The 26,736-nt window shown below is 40.9% G+C and overlaps 1 protein-coding gene across 13 annotated transcripts in view; it reads left to right on the forward strand.

Moving 5' to 3' along the window:
- Nucleotides 1–26,465, forward strand: part of SCAF8 (SR-related CTD associated factor 8) — a 221,958-nt gene extending 195,493 nt beyond the window's left edge. For 6 of the 13 annotated variants that reach the window (XR_005353706.1, XR_005353707.1, XR_005353693.1 and 3 more), the window contains one exon: nt 7,575–8,473. The gene's annotated coding sequence lies outside the window, so the exon portion shown is untranslated. Of the gene's footprint in view, nt 1–2,702; nt 2,741–7,574; nt 8,474–14,387; nt 14,631–26,054 lie in introns of those variants that run through there. The other 7 variants (XR_005353701.1, XR_005353703.1, XR_005353710.1 and 4 more) reach the window with 5 other exon arrangements.
- Nucleotides 26,466–26,736: the final 271 nt, after the last annotated feature.

Consider the following 26,736-nt stretch of genomic DNA (forward strand, 5'->3'; position numbering starts at 1 on the left):
GGGTAATGCAAGCTCCCCACGAGTGTGCAAGTGTTGTCCCCTTCTCACTGTTTTCTCTCAACCCTGCTTTGAAGCACAGTGGTACAAACCAGCACGAAGCTTGGCAAGTCTGTGTTCATCACTGGGGTTTAACTAAAATACACTGAGCCTTGCAGAAACTTGTGGTTTGGAGTAATGGAAAGTTTAGGGAATCAGAAACATAGACTGATCCCAGGGAAAAAGGTCCAATTTCCCCTCCAGCACTGGATTTCTTTGCCTTCCATTTCCTCCCAGATTATAGTTCCTTCCCTCTCAAACATGTCAATTATTTTTCTAAGAAAGGATTCATCAATTTTATAATTGCAACTATTTGGCATTTACATATGCAGAGGCATTACCCAAGTGTCCACACTGTTTCATATCCCTTTGTATTGGGTTAATTTGTAAGAATCTATTTTCCATGCACCTACTAAGTGTGCAGCAAATGTGGGGTGCTGGGATGCGGTCACGAGCAGAACTAACCCGCTTGGCTCCTTTCCTCAAGGATCTTCTCAAGTGTTTGTGTTGCATCTCAGTCTCTCTGTCATGTTAAGAGCACAGCATTCAGCTTGGTCTTGGGAAGTGAATTCAACTTTCACGAAGTGTCAGACAGTTAAGCAAAATAAATGGTGTTGGATACAGCACTTGTCAGCAGCATCTAATTACATATAATTGAATATGTCTCTCTAATAGTGATGATACAGCTGTATTCTTCAAAGCGTGATATACACATGTTACTTCCACGTGTCATGCGTCATTTGAACAGCTTCATAAATCAATCAGTGGACTTCCCACAAGTGTTGCATTAGTTGTTGGCTGAGCTAAGGCACTTTCTTTAAGACTGTGTCCCAACGTAGTTTCTACGTCCAAATCAGCTGCGTGTGTTTGTAAAAATTCCCACTTTTTAGCTTCAATTCAGGTCCCCAGAATTAGAATCTCAGGAGTTGGGATCAGACATATGCATTTCTGGCAAGGACTCCCTCAGTCATTTAGTTCAGAGTAAAATTTAGACTGTTATTCTTGAGGGGCCCCTGGATGGCTCCATCAGTTAAGTGTTCCACCCCTGATTTTGCCTCAGATCATGATCTCAGGGTCGTGAGATCAAGCCTCACGTTAGGCTCTGCACCAGGCATGGAGCCTGCTTGGAATGCTCTCTCTCTTTCCCTCTGCCCCTCCCACCTGCTTGTGCATGCACATGCACACAACCAGACACACACTCTAAAAAAAGAAGTATTCTTTTTGAGCTTTTCTCATTAAAACCAATGCAAGGGATCCCTGGGTGGCGCAGCGGTTTGGCGCCTGCCTTTGGCCCAGGGCGTGATCCTGGAGACCCGGGATCGAATCCCACGTCAGGCTCCCGGTGCATGGAGCCTGCTTCTCCCTCTGCCTGTGTCTCTGCCTCTCTCTCTCTCTGTGACTATCATAAATAAATAAAAATTAAAAAAAAAATAAAATAAAACCAATGCAAAAGGAATCAATCAATTGGTCAAACTAACCAAATCCAATCCAGCATTTGGGGTAGGCAGCTGATATCAGATAGATCTATGATTCCTTTGGCATCACATAGCCCTTCCCCTCCCAAGCAATTAAATAATGATATGATATCGCTTATGTTCAGCTCTGGTTGAGCCAAGGACCTTTGTCGGGTCATTTGGTTTCTTACTTTCTTCACCTGCAGTGTGAGGGCTTAGCCTTAATGATCTTCGTGTACCTTTTTTGTCAATGTGAACACACTGAGCAGATACCTGCAGTGGTGGCCAGTACTTTTACCCCTGCCTATCTACACCACCTTCCTCGGCCACCAGGAGATTAAGGCACAGAGAAAGAAGAAATAGGACGAACACAGCAGAAACATGTCTTAAGTACATTATGCCTCCAGACTGTAATTTTAATTATTTTGTCTTATCTTCTTTCTAGTAAATAATAGTCTTTGTTCTGTTAGTGACTGAGTTTATCACTTTAAGTGATTCATTCATGTATTGGTTCATTGAACATGCAGAAGTGTCCAGTATATCCCAGGACAAGGCCATGTGTTAAGGATATAGAAATGCACAAATAGTTTGACCTCAGACAGTCTTCTCTTGCCTAAAATAGGTGTACTTTAGCCACAGTCCATTGACACCCTTTTCAATTCTAGATTCCTCCTCCTGAAAGAGTGATGTAGAAAATATTTTTAAAACATAAAGACAAAAAAAAAAAAAACCCAAAAGACAAGTGGAGGATGGGCAGAGGGAGAGAGAGAGAGAGAGAGAACCTCAAGTAGACTCTATGCTTGGCATAGAGCCCAACACAGGGCTCAATCTCATGACAATGAGATCGTTACCTGAGCCGAAACCAAAAGTCGGACATGTAACCGACTGAGCCACTCAGGCATCCTAAGACTAGTTCCTTTTGGATCCTTATCTAATTGTTTAAATTTCAAACCTAAAATTTTGAAAGACAAATCCTACCCAGTCACATATCACCCTTGTCCACATGAGTGAACAAATAAAAGCCATAGCCATATCATATGTGTTAGCCTTTCCCATCATCCATAATAATATTCCCTGGGAACAAAGTTAGGCAGGTGGAACTTTTTTAAGTTTTTCAATCTCTAGCAATAGAGATGCTTCTGCTCATTTTTAACACCTACTATATTCCAAATAGTAAGTCTATATGGATTCATTTCCTATTTTTGTAAATAGCTTTCAGAGGACGGCAGTAAATCTTCAGAGGATAACAGGTAAAGAAATTTCCTTCTTTATTATTTTATTATTTTTTTAATTGAAGCATAATTGCCGTACAATATTATATTAGCTTCAGGTGTACAACAGTACAGTACTGCATCACTGTAATGATCCAACAGTTCATCTCTCTTCCTACCCTTATTACAATATTACTGACTATATTTCTCCTATGCTGAACTTTTCATCCCTGTTACTTTATTTCATCACCATTATTTTATATTTAATCCCCTTTACCTATTTTGCCTATAAGAATCCTCCTTTACTCATGTATGTATGTGTGTATTTATTTATTTTTATGGAGGCTCCACTCCCAGTGTGGCACCCAACTTGGGCCTTGAACTTGCGACCCTGAGATAAGACCTGAACTGAAATCAAGAGTTGGATGCTTAACCAACTGAGCAACCCAGGCACCTCTAAGAATCCTCCCTTAAAAATATTTCAGGGCCCTGGGGGGCTTAGTCAATTAAGTACCTGACTCTTGATTTTGGCTCAGGTCATGATCCCAGGGTGGTAAGATTGAGCCCTACTTCAAGCTCCATGCTGGGCATGGAGTCTGCTTAAGATTCTCTTTCTCTTTTTCTATCTCTCTCTGCCCTTCCCCAGTCCTCACAAGTATGCTCTTGCATGCTCACTCTAAACAATGTTTTTTAAGCTAATTTCCCCTAATTGCATTGGAATGTTTTTCATGACAAAACTCATGAAAGGGTTACTGTGTTTCAAAAATTCTTCTTGCTCAGTTGATAGGACTTAAATGTTTTAAACTAAGGAGTTACTTGGACCTATGAGTTTCTATGTATATCTTGGATTTAAGGGGAAAAAAGGTATTTGCATGTATCCTCTTGATCAATTTTATATTCAGGAGAGAACTCTACCATGAAGCCGTTTTACTCAGCCATTGATCACTTCACACAATTTCAACAGATTTTTAATTAAGGTTGACAGGCAAGCCACCATATAAGTGATGCAAACTCCTTTTCCCCCACAGAAAGACATCAACAGACTGTACCCTTGTTTTGCATGAAGAGCCATGGGTGAGCAGTAGGAGGCTCCCTCCCCATCCTCAGATGTGAGACACACATTCTGTGCTGTTCCTCTTCCTTGGTTTAGAAGATTCTTCTGCACTGCCATGTGCATTTCCCCATCACAGAGAACCTCATCTGTCATGATTACTGAGTTAAAACAAGTCAAAAAAAAGGTTTTGACTTCATTGTTTGTGTAAAGCCATACCCAGAGTTCTGTGCGGTCCAAGGTCAGTGAGGAGCTAACCCTCACAGGTGACCGTGAGAGGGAGGAAAGTGTCCTGTCTGTCCTGGGGCAGCTGGAAGCATTTTCCCAAGAAGGATGGCAGAAATGTGAACTCATTCTTACTTCATCAGCCAAACTGTCGTGTCCGTGAGGAAAAAATGCCACTACGGGACTTAGAAGTGACTCTGGGCAGGTGGCACCAGAGCCTGCCTTGGGCCCTCCTGGGCATTTGTTGTCACATGCAGTCCCTGTTCCTGATTTCAGACCTTTCTGGACATTTCTCGTGAAATAGAAATCCTGAATGCTCTTTTCTGGTGCCTTCTTACTACGTGGTGAATGACTAATTTTGTCTAATTGAGGAAGCTTTTTTCTAAAGACTAAACCTAGACTCATACGCTGGAGAAAGTACAAAAATGGGTGCTGTGTGGGAGGTAGAGCGGTATTTGAGATGCAGTTGCTTTTTACAAATTTGCTTTTTACTAATGCTTCACACTTCCTCAGAGAAACGCAGCAACTCCAGCATACGGCACTGTGGAGTGCAATTTTTAAAAGCTAGTACAGGCCACCTTTTTAAATTTTTTTTAATTAGAGAAGGAGAGCCTGAGCAGGGGTGGGAGGGGCAGAGAGAGAATCTTAAACAGGCTCCATGCCCAGCTCTGAGCCATTGCGGGGCTCGATCTCATGACCCCAAGATCATGACCTGAGCCAAAATCAAGAGCCTGATATTTAACCAATTGAACCACCCACCCAGGAGCCCAGCTTTTAAAATATTTTTTATTAAAAATCATCTCCTTCAAAACCTTTGAGAATTCTCAAAATTATATATATATATAATTTCCCCATCACAGAGAACATATAACAGAAGTTATACTTTTGGACATTTGACATTTAAATACTAGTGATGTTCACATATTAAAATATATACATATACCTGTCACTGGCAGGACAAAGCACTTAACACAGCAGGTATAACTCTTCGCAACAACCCAGTGAGGTAGGACTGTCCCCACTTTACACATGGAGAAACTGAGGAAGCCAGAGGAAAATGAGGAGTTTATCTGAAGTCAAACAGCTAAAAACTAATTGGAAGCAGGATTAGAGCCCATGTTTTATTTTGACTAGCACTTTTATGCCACTAGATCTAATGCTCCCTCATTTCTTTAGTAAGAACATGAGCTGCTTGCTTATCCTCTTATTATCTGGAATATTTTCTACTCCTTATGTCTAATTTTGTCACCATTTTCACAGCCACTGAATCAATAGCCACATTTGTCCCTTACATTTTAATATCTAGGGTTTCCTGTGTGGCTCAGTTGGTTGAATGTCTGTCTTAATTTTGGCTCAGGTCATGATCCCGGGGTTTTGAGATTGAGCCTAGAGTCAGGCTCCACACTCAGTGGGGAGTCTGCTTGAGAGTCTCCCTCTCCCTCTACCTTGCCCATCCTGGCACTATGTGCTCTCTCTCTCACATGCTCTCTCAAATAAATAAATCTTTAAAAAAAAAGTCTGTATGTTTTTGGGAGTAATCAGAAAACAAAACTAGGAGCACCTGAGTGGCTCAGTAGTTGAATGTCTGCCTTTGGTTCAGGTCATGATCCTGGGGTCCTGGGATCAAGTCCTGCATCAGGGTCCCCAGAGGGAGCCTGCTTCTTCCTCTGCCTATGTCTCTGGCGCTCTCTCTCTCTTTCATGAATAAATAAATAAAAACTTTTTAAAAAAAACTGAATGAACAAAACACAAATACCATATTACTTTGGAGATTGTGTTACAGAATTAAGCTTTGAAATGCAACATAGTTTTGTGTTTTCCAGTTGATTCAGGCTCTGATGTAAGAGTTCGATATTTTACTAAGTATCCCCATGTGCTGTCTAATGGCAATTCAAACAGGCCTTCAGATAGAGCTGTGTCACCTGGGCATCAAGCTAAGGCTTTAGCTGTCTGAAAGTCACCAGGCTAATGATGGACAGATGACTCCCATTGCCCAGGCTGGGCTTGTTGGCTTCCGTCTTGTTTGATGGCATGCTAAGTATAAGGTTTAGCTGCCCCCACTTCCTTAGCCCCCAAAATGTCTGAGAGTGTGATAAGCCTTACTCATCATGCTCTGGAATTTCCTCTAAAGTGGGAGCCATGTCCTTATATTTTCAGGGCCTTGTGCTGTGCCTGGCACAGAGTATATGTTTAGTTGATGAGTGGGAATAAATAAATGTGTACTATTTGAGCAAATGGGAGATGCAATGGGTTCTGCTTCTTGATATCACACTATTTTTGTGAAAATGTTACAGTAGAAAAATGCTTCAGCTCACAAGTTGGGAACCCATGGGCCAGACTTTCAACTAAGGCATCAATAAGAGAACTGGAAATTTAGAAGTTTTCTAAGAAAAAGTGGTCTGCACACATAAATTGTAAATATTGCTTGAATAGGAGTTTTCCTCATGTCTTCCCCATTGCCAAATTTTGGTACTTTAAGCTGGCTCTAAATCTGTAGCCCTTGCTCTAAAATTTGAAGCCCTAATTTGGTGTGTGCTAAATTAAGTAAACCACAGTACCCAAAAATAAATATTAAATGGCTGAATATAAATATTGAAGTCTTGGGGGGCAACTTAGAGCAACTTCCACAAATGGTATATTATCATAAACATATGGTAATGGCAGTGAAGTCATTTCTTTGTTTAGAAAGAAAATTACTATTTTCTATAGATAATAATACACCCCACAATCATTTATGAAAGCAGTCTTTCCCATTTTGCTTTTCTTTCGAACAGATAAGTGGTTGCTCATTCTGCCATAAAAATTCATGACCATACCGTGGCCCGAGAGGCACTTGGCGAGCACGCACAGTACTGCCACAGCGCTTCCAGAGGCCCCCACGGTCTTTGTAGGCTCTTGGACGTGGTACCAGGAGAGACCCAGCAGAGGAGTGGCCAGGAGGGGACATCCCAGAGACAGCTCTTGCTTTTATTTATTTATTTATTTTTCCAATTATATTCCACTGATCTCTAGAGCCAAGATCCTTCCTGTCTCAGGAGGAATTCTGAAAGTGTCTGCTCAGCTCAGGCCCACCCTGTGTCATTAGAGAAAAAGGCCCAATTTGAAAATTCGGTCTTTCATAATGTTGTAAGGTAGAGATAAATGTCCCCTCTCACCTTAGTATTCCTGATGGACTCCCCCGCAGCTAAAAAATGATCGTTACACTTGTTTGTCCTCTTCCTGTGACACTTATCAGCCTGTCTGGGAAGAGAGTTTGTTGTGTGCACATCTTATCACATCCTTATCGGCTGCTCTCTCTAGTTACTAGTTCTGTATGCTCGTGTTTCCCCTAGTCCTTGCCTAGGAGGACAGGAGACTTGGAGTTGAATCCTGGCTTTACAATACTTCTACCAGCCATGAAAACTTGGACAAGTTACTTCTCCAGTCTTGGCTTTAGTTGTCTCATCTGCAAAATGTTTCTAACCCTTTGGGTTGATTTGAAGATGAACTGAGATAGCATGATGCCTGGCATGCTATAACCACCGATGTCAACCTCTGTCATCAGTAATGATGCTCTTGAGTAGAAACAAGTTTTGACCCTGGCTCTTTCCTCATCAGGGAGGAGCTCTGAGTGTCTGCTCCCAGCCCAGCTGTGCCGGTGCTGCTGAAGCCCGAGACCCTTCTCCTGGCACCCCATCTGCTTCTGGACTGCAGCCCTGCCGCAGCCTCACCCCTCTCTGCCACTTCTCCCTCTGTGACCCACACACGGGTTTGTACAATGAAGTCTGAGTCATGTGAGTGTGGCAGGTTCTCTTCTCAAAAGGATTCAACTCAGCTCAGCGTGCTCCTATTCTTCTTTACTCAACCTCACCCCTCAGGAGGCCAGGATGGAAAAAAGTGTTGTTGTCCATTCACAGCAGATGCTTCTGAGCTGCGGCTTTGCTCAGATACCATGCCAAGGCCCCGGCATTTAAAAAGAAGTGTGAGGTCCAGTCCTGCCTTTGAGGACCTATGGTCCCTGTCGCCAAGACAGGGTGCAGTATCAGAAGGCGGCTGACAACACTGGGGAAGTTTTATATGGCAAAGGAAAATAAAGAAAGACCAAGGTGGCTGCGAGGTCAGGTCTGGGAGTGGTGGTTCTTGGTCTCCAGGACTCCTCTTTACAGGAGCTTGCTGTCTTTCTGTTCCCCGTGCTGGAGAAAAGAACACTGAGAGCAAGTTTGCTTTTCAGGGGAGAATGACTCCTTGGCTTGATGGACTGTAGCAGGAATTGAGGACGATTCATAGCAAATTAAAACAAGCAAAATCTGGAGGTGAGCTCATGAAGGTGGTGTGACCTATGAATTTCACCTCAAGAACTTTGGTTTGATGGTGAGCAACATGAGCAGGCCTTATGAACAGGCAAATATGAGCAGGTCTAATGATTAGATCCAAAAAGGAATTCCAGTCCTAACGATGTTTATGTCCTATTTTACACAAGGACCAAATGCATTAAAAGCTATAGCTCTGACTTTTGATGTCAAGAGTCTGTGTGATAAATGATGGTTTTACTAACATTTCTATTAAAATTACATAAATACAGAAAAATGCACAGATTATAAGATACACCTTTGTGGATTTACCCAAATGAACACATCTGTGTAACCACAGTTCAGTCCAACAAATAAACACTACCAGAACACCTCCCTTCCTGATCCCTTTGCGGTCACCAGAGGTAACCACCATCCCGACGCCTATACCAGAGATTAGTTTCACCTGTTTTTAACTTTCTAGAAACGGAACTGTCTAGTACCAATTAATTTATGTCTGGCTTCTTTCCCTCAGCATTACGTTTGTAAGACTCATATAAGAGTTGATTTTTTAACTTATTTTTTTATTTTTTTAAAAATGAGAGAGAGGCAGAGACACGGGCAGAGGGAAAAGCAGGCTCCATGCAGGGAGCCTGACGTGGGACTCGATCCCAAGTCTCCAGGATGACACTCTGGGCTGCAGGTGGCGCTAAACCGCTGTGCCACTGGGGCTGCCCAAGGGTTGATTTTTTTACTATGCTGTATAGTATTCCATAATTTGAATCTATCACACCCGATCCATTCCACTGTTGCAGGACACTTGGGTTGTGCCTTGTTTGGATTATCACACACAAGTAATGATGCTATAAACATTCTTGTACCTACACTGAGCACATTTAAGTGCATTTCTGTTGGGGATATGCATGGGAGTAGGATTGCAGGGTCATAGATTCAGCAACTATTTAATTTTTGTAGTCACTGTCATAAAGTTTTTCCAAAGTGATTGCATGAGTTCATACTCCCACCAGCAATTTATGAGACTTAGACACATCTTTGCTGACACTTGAGATTATCATCTTTTTAGTTTTAGTTATTTAGAGGGTATGCTGTAGGGTCTCTTTGTTGTCTTAGTTTTTTAGTTCCCTGGTGACTGAGATAGAACATCTTTTCGCATGTCTATGAGCTATTTGGTTATCTTTTTTTGTATAGTAATTGTTCCAATCTTTTGCCCATATTTTAATTGCAATGACTGATTTTTTTTTAGTTAGTTGATTTGTCTAAGTTTATACATTATCTGGATGCTAGACTTTTAGGGGGCCCAGTTCATGCAGATACCTTCTCTCTGGCTATCTTGGCAGCTTAGTGACTGGAAAACACCTCTAGGAGAAAAGGAAGCTGAATATTGGGCTCCCTTCTCCAAAATTCACTTTTCTCAGAGATTTTGGTCCTAGACTTCAGTGTCTGGGCAGCTCTTTAATGACTCCAAACATAAGAGTGGATGTGCCTATATATTTGGCTTTAGTGCTAGTTTTTTGCTTCAGAAGGGTTGGTCTAATATAAGCTCCTCTTCTGTTTCTAGAAGCATGAAATTAAGAACCATTTGGTTCATTTTGGGCATTTTCAAAGGAAAACTGTAGAATAGAGAAGCTTATGTGATATCCTAAGGGCAGCACCTCCCTGCACAAATGTACTTTGAGGCTGGAGATAAACACCTGTCCTGGGCTAAGGCACAGGGCCAGGGTGAGGGGGCCTAGGGTACATAGAGGATCAGATGGTTTAGCTGGTTGCTATGCTGGGCTGTGCCCTTGTCCCTGAGGATAGGGATAAAATAACCTAGAGAAGATTTGAAGATCCCAAAGCAGTGTCCCTGGGGGTCAGCCTCCAGAGAATTAGGGCCTCTTGAGAAGCTCCCATCCAGTGGAGCAGTGAACTGGAAAAAAAAAAAAAAAAGCCAACTTTAGACTGAGAGCCAGAGGACAGCTTTCAGGTCCTGTGTACCCCAAGGGCCCCAAGTGCTGTGGGAGGTGGACTTCCCAAATCTGTCTGTTCCCCAGAGTAAGGCACAAAGCTGGACCAAAGATGGCCCAGCAGACTGGAAGAGGACTCCGGGTCGAGGCAAGGAGAACACTATGGAGTTCTACTGGTGGGGGGCTGGTGCAGCTGTGAGGCCAAGCATGATGCCCAGGTCCAGGCTGGATAGACTCAGAGCACTAAGGCATTTGTGCCAATCACATGTCCCTCATACTGGGCCAGCTCTGCCCTCGTTCTTCAGAACCCCTCACCTGCCCCCACCCAGCCTCCTCCTAGACCTTACTTTATATCCAGAGAGAAGACAAGGAGCAGGGAACTGGGGAGAATCTCACATTAACTAAATAAGTGTCTGACAGAGACTGGAGTTCTAAGTTGGAAGGGACTAGATCTCTTTGGTGCTGAGGTTTAGTGTCCTGCTACTGTTGTGGGTTGAATTGTGTCTCCTCAAAAAATAGGTTGACGTCCTAACTCTTGGTATCTGTGGATGTGACCTCATCTGGAAATAGGGTCTTACTGAGGTAGCAAGTGAAGTTGAGGTCGTTAGGGCCCCAATTCAACATGACTAGTGTCCCTATAAGAGGAGCAGAACACCACGGGGTGGCAGAGGCAGAGATCGGAGTGATGTGTTCACAAGCCAACGAACGCCAAGGATTGCAGGCAACTACCAGAAAGGCATGGGGCAGATTCTCTCCTCGAGCCTTAACAAAGATCACGGCCCTGCTGACACCTTGATCTCAGATTTCCAGTCTCCAGAATATTTTTTTTCTTTTTAAATTGAAGGTACTTTTTAAAATTTCATTTACTTATTCATGAGACACACACACACAGAGAGAGAGAGAGAGAGAGAGAGAGAGACAGGCAGAGGGAGAAGCAGGCTCCATGCAGGGAGCCTGATGTGGGATTTGATCCCAGGACTCCAGGACCACAGCCTGGGCTGAAGGCAACGGTAAACCTCTGAGCCACCCGGGCTGCCCTGTCTCCAGAATCTTTAGAGAATAAATTTCTGTTACTTAAAGCCACCAGCGTGTGGTCATTTGTTACAGCAGCCTAGCAAACTAACACAACTACTAACTAGAAACAGGGGCTAGTGTACTGAGTAGAGTTCGGTAATGGAAAAGGAAAGATAATTAGATCTCTGGACCTGTTCCCACATTTCATATTCAACTCAGGATCTGAACCTATATTTTCCTTGCAAGGGGGATTCAGGCGACCCTGTGTCCTCGTGTAGAGATCTGCCTCTCTCCCTGTAGGAGTTCTCAAGTTTATATCTACCCCGGTATCAATTGCCTCAAGTGTCAGGGGGCTTTGGCTTTCTGGTTCTTACTTCATTACTAGCCTAAACTGGTTTGAGTCAGAACTGACACCAATTGAGGAAATAGACACAGTTTACAACCATGTGTACTTTGTAACAAAGGATAACTCAGGTCAAGGTCTCACCAGGAAGGGAAATACAGAAATTACTCAGTGCAGTCACAATATTATCTCATATGAATGTGTACCATCAGGGTCGATCTGTCGGAGTGATTGACGGGCTATGGGGAGGTCTCAATTAAATCACCCTCGTTGCTTATATGAATGTCTGAGATTCCATGGTGTCTCATCATTCTTTTCATTCTCAAAGGCATCGTCAGTTTTTCAATTAAAGTACAAATATCCCCTAAGAAAGTTCATGGCTTAAGCTCCTAGCAACAGCCAGTGGTTGTTTATTGTGTGATGTCTATCCTGGGACCTAGAGGAGATATTGGGGAAGGGGCACAGAAGGCCATGCCCAGCTTCCCAATTTGGTCTAGGGCTTGGTCATTATAACCAACAGCCAATATTTAATAAACATCCATGTGGTAACAATGATAATTACTTGGAGCTCTGGAACTATATTTTCAAAATGGAAAGGAGTTCATTAGTAAAATGAAGAGTCCTGTCTTTACCATATAATTGGTCATCAGACCCATCCAGCCTAGGTCGGCTGATAAGCAGCTCTCTGACCACAGGCAGGTGGCTCATCCTTCTTACAACCCAGGTAACTCCTCATCTGTGAAATGGGACAATAATGTTACCTATTTTATTAGGTGGTTACAAGATGCAAATGAAATAAATGATCTGAATCACTGAGTTTAGTGCATGGCACTGAGTAAATAAATGTTCAGTAAATGTTAGTATATCATCAGTCTGTGAATTTCTTCTCCCTAGGCAAGTATACAGTTGAGTTTCTTTACGCAATGCTGATTTTGTGCTAAAGTCATTTGGGTTGTTCCACAGAGTAAGCCAGGGCTGTGTTGTAGATATGAATTTGGATATCAATCCATCAAAGAGCAATAAAGACCACCTACATCGGACACAGCCCACACTGTGCCACATATTATTTATTTTTCGTGTTTGAAAATATGTTGAAAAGAAAGCATTAGGATAAAGGAATTCTGTAGTTGTTTTTAGCTTGTTATAACATGTGGTGCTTACTGTGTGCTTTACAGATATGAACTCATTTAATCTCCATCTGATTCCATCTGGTATACTCTATTGTCCCCATTTATACATGAGGAAACAGGCTTGGAGGGCTAAGTCATTTCCTAAGGTCACAAAACTCATGTAAGACATGGAGCCAGGATTTAAACCAGACATTCTGACTCCAGCAGGGGCTGCTAGCTGTTATACTATGCTGTGGGTGTGCACAAACACACTTGCGGGTGCATGCATACACATGTTTGCACAGACACACAGAGGTTTCTCCTTCCAGGTATATTGACGTTCACTTTCTTTGAAAATGTATGATGGTCAGTGCTTTACAGAAATTTCCTAGTGTAATCACATCTGGGATGACACAATGCAATATGGCCAGAAAAGGAAGGGCATTGGATTTTTATTAAAGGGGAGCCCCCGCTAACCATGTAGCTTTTCCTGGGAAGCAGAGAGGGTGAGGTGAGAGTTGTCATCTCTACAGAGTTCCGACAACATTCCTCATCCACCTTCTGATGAAGATGAACTTGAGCCTGCACGGAAGAGTTATCCACCAGCAGCTCCCAGATGAAAGCAGAAAAGGGGAGAGGGAGATTTTTCAGAACCCAGTTATGCTAACGAATAGAAGAAGCTGGTGTGATAGAGGGGAAAGAAAGAAGTGATTCCTGCCCGTGGGGACAAAGCATCCAGTTTCCACAGGGCTTTGCAAAACGTGTGTGCCCAGCGAGAGATGGACACAGCTCCACAGAGGAAACAGTCCACTCATGAGACGAGCACCCCTGAGTTACCTATGATGTTCTGCGTCCTGATTCAGGAAGAGTGCCCGCCACCCTCACTGTATGCTAACCTGGGGAGAGGAGATCCACAGCCTGATGACATGTGCACATTTACCGAGCGCTTACTCTGCCAAGCGCTGAGCTCAGTGATTCAGACCATTTATATCATTTACATCTTGTAACCACCTCATCAGACAAGTAACATTATTGTCATTTCACTTATGACATGAAATAAAATAACATCAAGTAACATCCCATTTCACAGATGAGGAGTATACCCCCGTCCTAGGGTCCACTGTCTAGTTAGGGAGGGGAAGCAATAGTCCTAATGCAGTGGAAGCACAGAGCTCGTTCCACCCAGACAGGCCCTGGAAGGTGTTCACAGACAGATGTCACTTTGCCAGGTCCCGAAGCGCCAGAGGGTTACCAGGAACTTGTGGTGATTGGGCTTCTGGTGGGAATGGTGGAGAGGAGGAGAGGTTTGGACACTCCTTAGGAGGTGACAAGGAGAAGGCTGGAGACCAAGTGGTTGTGGGAGTGAAGGCCAGGAGGGGTCAGAGGCGGCTGAGCGGTGTGGGAGGCATGGAGGCCGCTGTCTAAGGTAGGGAGGAAGACAGGATGAGGGAGTCCAGAGGTGGCAGGTGAAAGTGGACAGGGCCGGCCCCCAAGGGGGTGGGGTGGGAGTTAGGTAGCAAGGAATCATTCTCTTGAACTTTGTTTTTTGTCTTCCTCCACTAGTAAGCCTTTGTACTACTAACATTGTGCTGGATTGGGAATAAAATAGGAGCAAAGTATAACTTTCCAGGAGTGGATGGTGGTCCCTGAGGCTGTGGATGGCCTGGGGGGACCCTCTGATGGGCTGCTTGTTCATGTACTCTTCACAGGAGCTGGGAGCGTTTGGGGTAATGGTCTGTACCACTGTGGTCTGTCACCAGACTGCTCAGCTTGCCCTTGGGACAGTGCTGATGAGACAGGAGAGGGCTCCTCGCATGTTTCTCATTACCTCATTGCAATGACAAAAGGCGGATTTCCCAGCCACTTCCCTCGCCAGGAGGTACACCTGGACCGCCTCAGGTTTCCGTGTGAGCAGGTAACAACAGGAGCGTTGCTGGCTCATAATAATCGAGGTGGGTGCATTTCCCAGTTAAATTTTGAGTTGAGTTAGGACTCCACACAAGTTATCAATATCCTCTTGTTATAGAAAATGGTGCTTTAACAAAGAAATTTTCTTTTTTTTTTTTTAAGATTTTATTTATTTATTCATGAAAGACACAGAGAGAGAGAGGGGCAGAGACACAGGCAGAGGGAGAAGCAGGCCCCATGAGGGAGCCTGACGTGGGACTAGATCCCGGGTCTCCAGGATCAGGCCCTGGGCTGAAAGCAGCACTAAACCATTGAGCTGCGAGGGATTCCCACAAAGAAATTTTCTTAAACAGGTGACAAATTGGGTCTACCCCATTAAAAGGAACCAAAATTGTTCTATAGATTCTCTTGCGGAGTTGCTGAGCAAGGAGTTCATATTTGCAGATAATTGAGAAAGCCAGGACAGCAGCCCCCTGCGTTGAGCTTCTGTGTAGTCTCCTGCATTCAGGGCTGCTTGTTTAAAACAGGGACTCTCATTCCAATGACATGGAATAATAAAATACACAAATGTGGTTCTTTGTACCTTCTTGGGAGAGGGGGATGAAGGGTGGGGGTAAAGAAGGAAGCAAACTGTTCCAGAGGCATACAGAGTAGACAACCACTATATTCTCTTTCTTTCTTTTCTCTTTGGAAAAATGGTAAGATAGCAATATTTTTAGAATTCTCCACCATAGTGGAGAAAAATTGAGGGCAGAGAGATTTCGTCAATCCTTTACCTTTGGAAGATCACTGCAGATGCTGAAAGACATACAGAGAGAGGCAGAGACATAGGTAGAGGGAGAAGCAGGCTCCCTGTGGGAGCCTGATGTGGGACTCAATCCTAGGACCCCAGGATCATGCCCTGAGCCAAGGCAGACACTCAACCACTAGGCCACCCAGGTGTCCCTAAAAGACAAAATTTTAATGTAATTTTTTTTCCTTTTTAATGGAAACCTATTTCTTATAGTGTAATGATACAAATCTAATCTCTTATGGAAAGGTTATAAATAGTCCTATTGAAAACTAAATCTAATTTAAAAGCCTGAAATTTGGATTTTAAAGCTTGTGGCTTATTTAAAGCTTGTGGTTAGAAAGTTTGGATTAAAAAAAGAATGAATAGCTATAAGTTCAAGGTATTATTGCTCTAACTTAAGATAATAAAGGCTTATTCATTCTGTATCTGTTAATTCAATAAGTATTTGTTATATGCTAGACACAAAGTTTAAAAAGCAAATTTTTTTCTACATGACATTATTTCTCCATTCTATCACTAAAGTTTGTAAATTCCTTTTTTAAAATGCAATAGGATAAGGCTGTTAAGAGAATCAGGTAAGTCTATATGTACCAACATGGCAATATGTATATTCCTTATATGCATAAATAGGTGACATATATGACATATTTGATGAATGTTCACTATAATAGTTATAGGACACCCTGAGACTTTTTCTTTCTTTAAAAAAAATGGACAACCATATAAATCTGAGCTCCAGGTCATGTTTTAGCTCATTTAATACCCTAGTTTTGAAACCCAAGCCCTAAAATTGTATATCATCACCAAATTGTAACTTTTTGAGGAGCTCTTTTTGTGCCTATTCAACTATACACCAGTATACCTGAACTGACTTCATAGCTCTGCTTACGAGGAGAAAGCTGCTAGTCTAATATCTTTGCCAAGTCCATTCTCTAGGTAAATTTCAAAAGCTCACTTCCCTTCTAAAGATCCTGTCAGATGACTCCACACCAACAACCTTCTGCTTCAAATGTGGCGTAAGCTATCCTTGTCAGCAAGCAGAAGTGTATCTGTTTCTCCTTTTCTTCTGGCCCACTTAGAACTGTTGCATCCAAAACCCACATGCCAGTGCTTTCGGTAAGAAGCAGTAGCAGCAGCATGTATCTAACAGGAGGTTAGGAAGACAATGCTATTGACATGAGAGTGGAAAAGTCTTACTATAATGAATGGGGTTGGGAAGAAGTAAAAGGAATTCAGGAAGAGTCCAACCAGAAAAGCTGTAATGAAGTCCAAGGGCAAGTTTCATGGGGATGAGGAAATTGAGAAAGTGGAACTCAGAGCCATTAACAGAAACTTGAGAGAAAAGCCATGCTCATGTTCCGTAAGTCTTACATTTTACAGAAATTTTATGTGTTCAGCAAACACTTTTCCTATGCTGAAGGCTCCAGTGAAAATAAACATTGTCTATATAACCATATTGTAAGCAAGAATTGACTGGACATCTTTAAGGTGTATAGCATTATAATAGATACTTTATTTGATTCAGAAATAATTAACTCAAAGAGACAGTACAGCAAACAGCCCTGTGGAGATACAGCAAAGAAACAGCAGTTTGAAAAACACTGCCTGAAGTATACAAGAAGGAGATTTGTTTACTAATCTCAGAGCATGTGCTGCATGGGCAGGGATTATTGGGAGTCTTCTCCAGGAACAGGGGACCTTGCTGGCACCACAAGCCCAGCTGCTGTGCTCTCCTGTGGACCCGCCCCCTCCAATACACACTTGGCTGGAGCCCATCCAAAGCGTGCCACAGACCTGGCAGTGTGCAGGCAGCCCTGACAAGGGCCAGCACTGCTGTAAAGTGACTCCTACCCTGAGAAGAGGGAAAGATGTCCATATACATCAGTCCTGCTGAGGTCTGAGCCGCAGCTTGGGAGCAGACATTGAGTCTGATTGCAGGGTCTGCCCACCCACAAAAGCTTCTTGAGACAACACAGAGAAAGCACCTGGCAGTTTGGTGCTAACACATCTCTGGCAAATGTCTGGTCTGACTCAGCTCAAACCCAAGACAGCCCCAGACTGGCCCATTAACATCCACGGGGACCAAGTTATTGCAGACAGCTGGTCTGAAGGCAAAAGCTGCTTAGGCACAACAGTAGGGCACACACAATGCACATGGGAGACACCCCTGAGGTGCCAGGTTCTGGTGAACAGGGGACACTGCACCACAGGGCACTACAGAACCTCTTCTTCATAAACCCACTAGTTTCAAGAACAGGAGACATAGCTGACTTTTCTAACACATTGAAACAGGCCCAGAGAGTTAGATAAAATGAGACCAAGGAATTTGTCCCAAATGAAAGAACAGGACAAAATCATAACAAGAGACCTAAATAAAATGGAGATAAGTAATGTGCCTGATAGAGAATATAAAGTAATGGTCACAAAGATACTCAATGGGACTTGAGAAAACAGTGAAGGACCTTGATGAGACCCTTAACAAAGAGATAGGAAACATAAAAAAGAACAAATTAGAGATGAAGAACTCAATAAGTGGGATTAAAAATACACCGGATGGAATAAATGGTAGACTTGAAGAAGTAGAAGAATAAATCAATGACCTGGAGGATATAGTAATGGAAAGTAACCAAGATGAACAAGAGAGAAGGAAAGACAAGAAACAATGAAAAGAGGCTTAGGGAACTCGGTGACACCATCAAGCATAATAACATTTGCATTACAGAGATCCTAGAAAGAGAAGTAAGAGAAAAGGGGGAAGAAAATTTATTTGAAGTAATTAACAGCTAAAAGCTTCCCAAATCTGGGGAAAGAAACAAAAATCTAGATGCAGGAGATACAGAGAACTCCCAACAAAATCACCCAAAGGAGGTCCACACCAAGACATATAGTAATTAAAATCACAAAAAGTAGTGATAAGGAGAGACTTTTAAAAGCAGCAAGAGAAAAGAAAACAGTCATATACAAAGGAAACCCCATAAGGCGATTAGTTGATTTTTCAGCAGAAACTTTGCAGGTCTGAAGACAGTAGCATGATATATTCAAAGTGCTGGAAAAAAAAAAAAAAAAAAAAAAACAACCTTCAGCCAAGACTACTCTATTCATCAAGGCTATCATTCAGAATAGAAAGAGATAAATAGTTTCCCAGACAAATTTAAAGGAATTTTAACCAGCCCTACAAGAAATGTTAAAGGGGACTCCTGAAATAGTAAAGGAAATACCATTAAGTAGGAGTAAGAAAAGTAGGAAACACAAAAGCAATAAAAATAAGTATATCTATAAAGATCACAGGCACTTGGGTGGGTCAGTCAGTGAAGCATCTCTCTTTGGCTCAAGTCATGATCTCGGGGTCCTGGGATCAAGCCCCATCTCGGGCACCCTGCTCAGCAGGGAGTCTGCTTCTCCATCTCCCACTGCCTCTCCCCCTGCTGGCACAGTTTCTCTCTGTCAAATAAATAAATAAAATCTTTTTAAAAAAATTAAAAATGCAAATCAGTTAAGGAAGTCACAAAATAAAAGGATGTAAAATATGACACCATATACTTAAAACATGGTGGGAGAGGACCAAAGAATGGCTTCAAACTTAAGCAACCATCAACTATTATATGCATAAGACATTAAATACAAACCTAATAGTAGCCACAAATCGAAAACCAGTAATAGATATATGTAAAAAATAAAGAGAAAATAATCCAACTCTATCACTCTAGAAAGCCAGGGATGGGGTGCCTGGATGGCTCAGTCAGTTGAGCATCTGACTCTTGGTTTCACCTTGGGTCATGATCTCAGGGTTGTGAGATTGAGCCCTGTATTTTTGGGCTCCAAGCTGATCAGGGATTTTGCTTGAGATCTCCTCTCCCTCCCCATTTTTTTCTCTCTCTCTCAAAATAAATAAACCTTAAGAAAGAAAGAAGAAAAAGAAAGAAAGAAAGAAAGAAAGAAAGAAAGAAAGAAAGAAAGAAAGAAAGAAAGAAAAAGAAGAAGAAAGAAAGAGAGCTGCTTGAGTGGCTTAGTTGGTTGAGGGTCCGACTCTTAATTTTGGCTCAGGTCATGATCTCAGGGTTGTGAGATTATGCCCCACATTGAACTCCACGCTCAGCAGGGAGTCTGCTTCTCTCCCTCTCTCTCTCACCCCCTGCCCCTCTCCCTTCTCACTCTTTCTCTCTCTCTCTCTCTTAAATAAATAAATAAATAAATAAATAAATAAATAAATAAATAAAATCTTTACATAAAAGAGAGAGAGAAAGAAGAAAAGAAGAAAAGAAAGAAAGAATGCCAGTGAACCTTGAGAGAAGAGAGCAAGAGAAGAAAGGGACAGAGAAGAACTGCAAAAACTATCATAAAACAAGTAACAAAATGTCAACAAGTACATACCTGTCAATAACTACTTTGGAGTGTAAATGGACTAAATGCTCTAATCAAAAGACACAGGGTGACAGAATGGATAAAAAAGGAAGGCCCATCTATATGTTGCCTACAAGAGACTCATTTTAGAGCGAAAGACAGATGCAGATTGAATGCGAAGGATAGAAGAGCATTTTTCATGCAAATGGCAGTGGAAAAAAAAGCCAGAGTAGCAATACTTATATCAGACAAAATGGACTTTAAAACAGATTATAATAAAAGAGAAAGAAGGACACTATAGGGATGCCTGGGTGGCTCAGCAGTTGAGCATCTGCCTTTGGCTCATGGTGTGATCTTGGAGTCCTGGGATTGAGTCCCACATCAGGCTCCCTGCAGGGAGCCCTCTGCCTGCCTTTTCCCTCTGCCTATGTCTCTGCCTCTCCCTGTGTGTCTTTCATGAATAAATAAATAAAATCTAAAAAAAATAGAAAGAAAAGGACACTATATAATCATAAAGGGAATAATCCAGCAAGAAGATATAGATATAACAATTGTAAATATTTATGCACCCAACACGTGAGCACCCAAATCCAAAAAGCAGCTAATAACAAACATACAGGAACTAATCAATAGTAATACAATAATAGTAGGGGACACTAACACTCCATTTACATCCATACAGAGGTCATCCAAACAGAAAATCAAGGAAATGGTGGCTCTGAATGATACATTGGACCAGATGGATTTAACAGATAGATTTAGAACATTCCATCCTAAAACAGGAGGATACACATCATTTTCAAGTGCAGAGAATGGAACATTCTCTGGAATAGATCACATATTAGGCTACAAAACATACCTCAGCAAATTAAAAAAAAAAAAAAAAACTGGAGTCATACCATGTATCTCTTTGGACCATAGCACTATGAAACTAGAAATCAATCAGAAGAAAAAAATTTGGAAAGAACACAAATACATGGAGGTTACATGACATGCTACTAAACAGTGAATGTGTCAACTAAGAAATCAAAGATGAAATAAAAAATACTTAGAGACAAATGAAAATGAAAACACAATGGCTCAAAAAATCTTTGGGATGCAGCAAAAGTTGTTCTAAGAAGGAAGTTAATAGCAAAACAGGCCTACCTCAAGAAGCAAGAAACATCTCAACCAACTTAACCTACCCCCAAAGGAGCTAGGAATAAAAAAGAATAAACCCTATAATCTAATACCAGTAGAAGGAAATTTTAAAGACTAGAGGAGAAATAAATGAAATAGAAACAAAGAAACCCAGTAGAACAGAACAACGAAACCACCACCTGGTTCTTTCAAAAGATCAACAAAACTGATAAACTAGCTAGACTCATCAGAGAGAGAAATGACAGAGGAGAAATAAAAACCAACACCACAGAAATACAAAGGATTGTAAGAGAATATTAGCAAAAAATTTATATGGAAAAGTTATATCCCAACAATTTGGACAACCTAGAAAAAATGGATAAATTCATAAAAACATAAAATCTTCCAAAACTGAATCAGGAAGAAATAGAAAATTTGAACAGACCAATTACCAGCAAAGAAATTGAATCAGTAATAAAAAAAAAAACCCTCCCAACAAACAGTGCCAGATGGCTTCACAGGTGAATTCTACCAAACATTTGAAGAAAATTTAATACCTATTATTCTCAAACTAGTCCAAAAAGTAGAATAGGAAGAAAAGCTTCTAAATTTATTCTACGAGGCCAGTATTGCCCTGATACCAAAACCAAGTATATAAATATACTACCAAAAAAGAGAACTGTAGGCCAATATCTCTGATAAACATAGATGTAAAAATTCTCAACAAACTCAACAAAACACTAGCAAACTGAATCAATATATTTAAAAATGCATTCATCATGATCAAGTGGAATTTATTCCTGAGATGTATGGATGGTTCAATATTTGCAAATCAATCAGTGCGACACCTCATTTCAACAAGAGAAAGGATAAAAACCATATGATGATTTTCATAGAGGCAGAAGAAGCATTTGACAGAGTTCAACACCCATTCATGACAAAAACTCTCAACAAAGTAGGTTTAGGGGGAACATACTTCAATATAATAAAGGTCATTTAAGAAGAACTCACAGCTAACATCATCCTTAATGGTGAAAAACAGCTTTTCCCTGGAGGGTATTATGCTGAGTGAAGTAAGTCAGTCGGAGAAGGAAAACATTATATGTTCTCATTCATGTGGGGAATATAAATAATAGTGAAAGGGAATATAAGGGAAGGGGGAAGAAATGTGTGGGAAATATCAGAAAGGGAGACAGAACGTAAAGACTGCTAACTCTGGGAAACAAACTAGGGGTGGTAGAAGGGGAGGAGGGCAGGGGGTGGGAGTGAATGGGTGACGGGCACTGGGGGTTATTCTGTATGTTGGTAAATTGAACACCAATAAAAAATAAATTAAAAAAAAAAAAACAGCTTTTCCATAAGGTCAGGCACAAGACAAGGATGTTTACTCACACCACTTTCATTCAAAATAGTACTGGAAGTCTTAGCCATCGCAGTCAGACAAGAAAAAGAAATAAAAGCCACACAAATTGGTAAGTTTCACTATTTGCAGATGACAGGGTACTGTATATAGAAAACCCTAAATATTCCACAAAAAAATTACTAGAACTGATAAATGTATTCAATAAGTTTACAGCATACAAAATCAATGTACTTGCATCTCATTTCTATATACTACTTATGAAATGGCAGAAAGGGAAATTAAGAAAACAGTCCCATTTATGATTACACCAAAAATAATAAAATACCTAGGAATAAACCTAATCAAAGAGGTGAAAGACCTCTGATAATTATAAAACACTGATGAAAGAAAGTAAAAATGATACAAACAAATAGTTAGGCATTCCATGTTCATAGATTAAAAGGATGAATATTGTTAAAATGTCCATAGTACCCATAGCAGTCTTTAGGAGTCCCCATCAAAATACCAACAGCATTGTCACAGAGCTAGCACTAACAATCCTAAAATTTGCGAGGAATCACAAAAGACACAGAATAACCAAAACAATTTTGAAAAAGAAAAACAAAACTGGAAGTATCACAATCCCAATTTCAAGATATAATACAAAGCTGTAGTAATCAAAATAGTATGGAACTGGCACAACAAGAGACACATAGATCAGTGGAACAGAATAGGAAACTCAGAAATAAACTCACAATTATGTGGTCAATTAATCTTTGACAAAACAGGGAAGAATATCCAATGGAAATATCCAATAAATGGTGTTGGGGAAACTGGACCACTTTCTTACACCATAAACAAAAATAGATTCAAAATGGATGAAAGACCTAAATGTGAGACCTGAAACCATAAAAATCCTAAAAGAGAGCACAGGCAGTAGTAATGTCTCTGGCATCAGCCATAGCAACTTTTTTCTATGTATGTTTCCTGAGGCAAGGAAAACAAAAGCAAAAATAAACTACTGGGATTACATAAAAAGTTTCAAAAAAAAAAAAAAGTTTCTGCACATCAAAGGAAACAATCAACAAAATTAAAAGGCACCCACAACTATATGGTCAACTAATCCTCAACAAACCAGGAAAGAATATCCAGTAAAAAAAAGATAGCCTCTTTGGGGTGCCTGGGTGGTTCAGTTGGTTAAATATGTGACTTCGGCTCTGGTCATGATCCCTGTGTCTTGAGATCGAGCCCCACGTCGGGGCTCCCTGCTCAGTGTCTCCCTCTCCCTCTGCTCCTCCCCCTGCTCATGCTCTCTCTCTCTTTCTCTCTCATAAATAAACAAATAAACAAACAAACAAACAAATAAATAAATAAATAAATAAAATCTTTTTAAAAAAAGTCTCTTTAACAAAAGATGTTGGGAAAACTGGTCAGCAACATGCAGAAAAAATGAAACTGGATCACTTTCTTACATCATACACAAAAACAAATTCAAAATGGATAAAAGACTTTAGTATGAGATAGGAAACCATCAAAATCCTAGAGAACACAAGCAGAAACCTCTTTGACCTTTGGCTGTAACAGCTTCTTACTAGACATGTCACCATAGGCAAGGGAAACAAAAGGAAAAATGAATTACTGAGACTTCATAAAAAAACAAAAGCTTCTACACTGTGAAGGAAACAATCAATAAACTAAACTATGAGATACTACCTAACATCTGTCAGAATGGCTAAAATTAACAACACAAGAAACAATGGGGGTTGGCAAGGATGCAGAGAAAGGGAAACCCTTTTGTACTGTTGGTGGGAATGCAAACTGGTGCAGCCACTCTGGAGAACAATATGGGGATTCCTCAAAAAGGTAAAAATAGAACTACCCTATGATCCAGCAATTGTACTATTAGGTATTTACCCAAAGGATACAAAAATATGGATTGGAAGGTGTACATGCACCCCGATGTTTATAGCAGCATTATCAACAATAGCCAAACTATGGAGAGAGCCCCAATGTCCATCCAAATGTCATGGATAGATGAATAGATAAAGAAGATGTGGGATACACACACACACACACACACACACACACTTGAATATTACTTGGCCATCAAAAAGAATGAAATCTTGCCATTTACAATGACATGGAAGGAGCTAGAGTGTATTATGCTAAGTGAAATAAGTCAGAGAAAGACAAATACCGTATGATTTCACTCATATGTGAAATGTAAGAAAGAAAATAGATGAACGTATGGGAAGGGGAAAAATTAAAAAAAGAGAGAAATAAGCCATATGACACTTTTAGCAATAGAGAACAAATGAGAGTTAGTTGATGGAGGAGGGGGTAGGGGATGAGCTAGATGGGTCATAGGGATTAAGGGGGGCACTTATGATGAGCACCAGGGTGTTGTATGTAAGTGATGAATCACTGAATTCTACTCCAGAAACCAATACTGCACTGTATATTAGCTGTCTAAAATTTATATAAATTAAAAAAAATAATAAAAAAAAACAATAGAAAGGCTGTTCAATTTGGCTCAGTATGATATTTAAGGGTTTTTTTTTTGGTAACTATTTTTCTTGTTTACAAAAGTAATTCATGTTCATTGTAGACATTTTGGAAAATAAATTCTAAAAGAAAAAAAGAAAAACTAAACTAAAAGGCAACTTACTGAATGGGAGAAGATATTTGCAAATGACATATCTAATGAAAGGTTAATATCCAAAATATATAAAGAACTTACACAACTCAACACCCAAGAAACAAACAATCCAATTAAAAAATGGGCAGAAAACATGAACAGAATTTCTCTGAAGAAGACATACAGATGGCCAATAGATACATGAAGAGATGTTCTACATCACTCATCATCAGGGAAATGCAAATCAAAACCATAATGAGATAGTACCTCCCACTTGTCAGAATGGGTAAAATAAAAAACACAGGAAACAGCAGGTATTGCCTAAGATGTGAGAAAAAGAACCCTTGAGCATTGTTCATGGGAATGCAAACTGGTGCAACCACTCTGGAAAACAGTATGGGGGTTCCTCAAACATTACAAATAGAATTACCATATGATCCAGTAATTCCACTACTGGGTATGTGCTCAAAGAAAACAAAAACATTAATTCGAAAAGATATATGTACCCCTATGTTTATTGCAGCATTATTTACAACGGCCAAGATATAAAAGCAGCCCAAGTGTCCACCGATAGGTGAATGGATGAAGATGTGGTATACATACAATGGACTATTATTCAGCCATAAAAAAGATGAGATCTTCCATTTGCAACTGCATCGATGGAGCTATAGGGTATAAGGCTCAGTGAAATAGGTTAGAGAAAAACAAATATCATATGATTTCACTCATATGCAGAATTTAAGAAACAAAACAAAGAAAAAAAGAAACACAAAAAACCAGACTCTTAACTACAGAGAACAAACTGGTAGTTACCAGAGGGGAGTTGGGTGGGGGGATGGGTGAAACAGGTGAAGGGGATAATACACTCACCATGATGAGCACTCAGTAATGTACTGAATTGTTGAATTCCCTATATTGTACACCTGAAACTAATATAACGCTATGTTAAGTACATTGGATTAAAATTTAAAACAAAGAAAGAAAAAAAAGATTTAAAAAAAGTTGGGCCCTATGAACTTGGCAGTGTGAAGGAAAACTGATTTCAGGAGAAAGAAGATCCATCACTCATGTGTGCAGGTGAGCACACACATAGTGCATGACTCTACTTCTCAACTACACACCATACACACACGCAAATGATTTTAAGGCGATGGATCTAGAAGGTGGATCTAGAGTTTGGGGTTAAACACAACTATTTGGGATTATAATCACCCCTACTGCTTTCTTTCTTTCAGGAGTTGAAAAATGCAGTGAAGTAAATCGTGCAAGTTTTCGAGCAGCCAGAGGAAAGACCCATTTATAAGTGACCAAGTTAATCTTCAGAAAGGAGAGATGTGGCCTTCCTTGAAAAGGCTAACTTCTAGAAATCTCAACTTGTCCAGAATTAGCCTGACACATTGGCAGAGTGGCCTGTAGATGCTGGAGAGACAGCTGGACTGGAGCCATTGTGGTCTTTGCTTCTCTACTAGATCCTGGGGTTGCTGGGATGGACAATGCCAGTAGCCCATTAATGTTAAGGGCATGAAGTAATAGAAGGGCACTTAGTGGAAGTAACTTCTGCTGGAATCCTCATTTTTGCCCACGAACAGGCTGTAATACTGCTTTTGAGCTCTGTGGAGATATGTATTAAACACAGTCATTCTTGAGGGGTGTTGCGTGTGTGCGTGGTATTGTTTTTGTAGCCAGTGGGTTCTAGGCTGCAGCAGAGGCTTTACATGGCAGGAAGACATCTTTCCTCAGGTGCTGGGAAAGAAAGAAAAAGGAGCAAAAACTTAGAAAAAATAATCTTCCCAAAGTGAGAAAGGTGTTTTATTTTATTTTTTTAAATTTTATTTATTTATTCATGAGAGACACAGAGAAAGAGACAGAGAGAGGCAGAGACACAGGCAGAGGGAGAAGCAGGCGCCATGCAGGGAG

This window comes from Canis lupus, chromosome 1 (assembly GCF_011100685.1).
Source record: "Canis lupus familiaris isolate Mischka breed German Shepherd chromosome 1, alternate assembly UU_Cfam_GSD_1.0, whole genome shotgun sequence".
In the NCBI taxonomy this organism is placed as follows: domain Eukaryota; kingdom Metazoa; phylum Chordata; class Mammalia; order Carnivora; family Canidae; genus Canis; species Canis lupus.